At 37.6% G+C, this 3,592-nt stretch overlaps 1 long non-coding RNA gene across 1 annotated transcript; it reads right to left on the reverse strand.

Annotated features, from left to right (window-relative positions):
• Window positions 1–528: 528 nt before the first annotated feature.
• On the reverse strand, window positions 529–3,167 carry LOC148689567 (uncharacterized). The gene is made up of 2 exons (XR_015958365.1): window positions 3,042–3,167; window positions 529–930 (listed from the first exon to the last, which is right to left on the reverse strand). It is a non-coding gene; the product is annotated as an uncharacterized LOC148689567 (long non-coding RNA).
• Window positions 3,168–3,592: the final 425 nt, after the last annotated feature.

Genomic DNA, 3,592 nt, shown 5'->3' on the forward strand with positions numbered 1-3,592 from the left:
AGGAAGAAACGAGGGAAAGGAGACAGGAGAGGAGGAGGGAACTGGGGTCCTCCTCCACCCGTCCATCTTTTGGTGACCCGGCCCGATGAAAACGTTGATTTCCGAGGCTCCCTCCAGCCAAATTCTGGCTAACTAAGTCGTGACACCTCCTAAGAAATACTCCACAACCCTCCCTCTACCTATTACAACCCAAAAATCGAGTGAAATTAACTTTGAAAGTAAAAAGTCCTGCACGGCGGGTGAGGCAGGTTTGTGGTGGTGATACACCAAATTTGAAGGTAACTCTGACCACCACCACTATTAATGGACTTATAGTGAACTTAGGAACATATCCAAGCCTTGGTTGGGGCGGCGGAGCACTGGTGGCGACAGATTGAACCACCCAAATTCTAGGGCTGGGTTCGGTTCTCAACGGTTCGGTTTTTCTCGGTTCGGTTTCGGTTTTTTTTTTTTTTTTTTTGCCTCCAAAATTGAAAAAAAAAAAAAATGGAAATATGAAAGTTCACATTCAAAGTCACTTCTTCATAGTCATCCACATGAAAACCTACAAGTATGAAATCAATTTTACACATCTACATTTGACATAAAAGGAAAGATATGCCATTTGAGAAGTGGTACTACTATCATAACCTTAGAGACCATATTCAACAACAAAACCACAATGAGAATGCAAAGTTTAAGTCTTCTAAGTTCCAACTAGAATCATCAATCAAGTCTTCCAATTTCCAAAGTCCAAACTTCAATAAACATCAAAGTTTAAGTCTTCAAAAAGTCCAAATTTAAAATAAACATTACACAAGTCAAATAAACCTTCAAGGTTTCATCATTTCATGTCTTGGCACAAATAAAATCTTCCAAGTCCTCAAGCTCAACGCTTAGGCGGCCTAGGCAGCAACATAGCACCTTTGTTTGAGTTTCCACTTGCCATTTCTACATACAAATAAAAAATGAAACAACATGATGTAAAGCAAGCATGCGACTTAGCATGTAATTAAAATAGTCTAACAAAACCAAATGCAATAAGTAAAATTACATTTCTCAACTTCTTCACAAAATTCAATCTCCTCAATGGTTGACTCATGATGTAATGCTACATGAATTGACCTAAGCCAATTTTGTGTATATATCAAAGCTTCCACTATTTTTGGACTCAAAGAACTACGATATGGATCAATTATTCGTCCACTTGTGCTAAAGGAGGATTCCGAAGCAATGGTTGATACGGGAATAGTTAAAATCTCTTTTGCAACTCGTGCCAAAATAGGATACTTAGAAAGCCCATTCACCCTCCACCAATTCAAGATATCAAAGTTTGCCTCTTCTTCCCCTTCATTAGGATCTGAAAGATACCTATCCAAATCATTGTGCACAATACGGGCTCTCTTTGCTTTTCTCATTTCACTTTTCTCTTTCAACTTTCTTTCAATCTCTGTCATGCTTGATAAAGGATCTCCACTTGTAGTTGCCGATTGAGAACTACCAACACTACTTGTGCTTTGTTGTGTATCAAAAGACAACTCTTCATGAATCTTGTAAAGATCAAACAACAAATTTTTCACCGCATTGGTTGCAATTTCAACTTTTTCCTCATCCTCGCCATATAGTATCTCATAATAATCAACCACCTTCTCCAATTTATGGCGAGGATCAAGCACAAGTGCAATAAAAACATATTGATTCATATCATCAATTGATCCCCAATATTTGTCATATTTTTCTTGCATCAACATGGAGATCATAGACAAGAATTCATTATCTTTGTTTTCAAGGAGGAGACTTTTGATCTTAAACAAATCACCAAAAGTAGTATGAATTGTTGGAGTATTAGAACAACACACTTTTAAAGTGACTTCATAGAAAGGTCTCAAAAAGGATGCAAATATTCCCGCCTCACTCCAATCATGAGTCGAAGGTGGCCCCTCCCTTATATTATCATGATTTTCTTTAGTAAAGTAAGGAAGGTAATGACCATCATCTACTTTCAACCTATCAAAAGCCATCTTGAACTTCAAAGCCGATTCTAACATTAAAAATGTGGAATTCCACCTAGTAGGGACATCTAAAATCACAAGCCCTTTGCTTTCTATTCTCACTTTCTCAACACACCTTTTAAAGCTCTCCAACCTTTGAGGGGAAGATCTTACATACCTAACCGCATTACGAATGCTTTGTATGGCGGTATTCAACATCTTTATCCCATCATTCACCACCAAATTAAGGATATGAGCAACACACCTCATGTGCAAATACTTTCCATCATGCAAAAGTGCATTAGGAATCCCCCACCCACTTATTCGGTGCACCAAATCCCTTAAGCCGGAATCATTTGCCGAAGCATTGTCAACCGTAATAGTTAACACCTTCTCTATGCCCCACTCCACCAAACACTCCTCCAAAAGTTGAGCAATGGATTCTCCTTTATGATTTGGAATGACACAAAAGTTCAAAATCTTTTTATGTAACATCCAATCATCATCAATAAAATGAGCGGTGAGAACCATGTAATTTATTTGTTGAATAGAAGTCCATGTATCCGTTGTTAGACACACCCTAAATGTTTTCAACTGACTTTTCAATTTCTCCTTTTCAGAGTAAAACAAGCCAAGTACATCTTTAGCTATTGTCTTACGACTAGGTACTCTCCACAAAGGACATGCATGCATGCAAAAATGACGAAAACCATCTCCCTCGACGAAAGAAAAAGGTAACTCGTCTATAATTATCATCTCAACACAAGCCTTAGTAACTTCCACTTGAGAAAAACCAATAGCTTCCAACTTATCTTTTGTGCCGGCAAAGGTTAAGATCTTTTGCCTATTTGCGGCAAATATTTCCTTATTAGGACCATAGCTCCTACATCTAGCTAAGTGATTTCTTATGCTAGTTGTACCATTTTTATCCGTGTCAGCCATATACGATTTGTTGCAATACTTGCACACCCCTTTAACTCTACCTCCCTCAATTATCCTATCAAAATGCTCCCAAATTGTAGATCTTGAATGAGTTTTTAGTGAATCCAAGAGAGTGTCTTCTTTACTTACTTGATCACTTGAGCCACCTTGTTTTGGAGTTGCATCGAATAAATTTGTGGATCCACCATGAGTAAGAGGAGTTTGTTGAGTTGCCACCATGGGGGGTTGAGGTGGAGTTGATTCACAAACAATGTCCTTCAAAAATAAGAGTAAGAATCATTACAATTAATTATTAAATAAATTGAGACATAAGAACCATAGAGAAAGTATAGAGATGACAACTTACTTGCGATGGAGTAGAAGTAGATGAGTTTATTTTTTCACGGGAGCTATTTGATGATCTCATTGAGTTTGAGCTTGAGCTCGAGGCCTTTGATGCACTTGACTTCATCTAATTAAGATACAAAACATATAATAAGCAAAGGTACGATTCACATGCAAAAGCTATGAATGCACATAATAAAGAGTGTGACATTTGTGTTCCAGTACCATTCTCTTACCTATTTCTTTGTATGTTAATTAATTTCTTTCTGCAACAGTGCAACTTACAAAATTTTGGCTATATGCATTTGTAACTATGAGTATCCTCGATGCCCTTCTTATGTCTAAGGTGCTAGGGT

This window comes from Pyrus communis, chromosome 17 (assembly GCF_041283825.1).
Source record: "Pyrus communis isolate YQ-2024b chromosome 17, ASM4128382v1, whole genome shotgun sequence".
In the NCBI taxonomy this organism is placed as follows: domain Eukaryota; kingdom Viridiplantae; phylum Streptophyta; class Magnoliopsida; order Rosales; family Rosaceae; genus Pyrus; species Pyrus communis.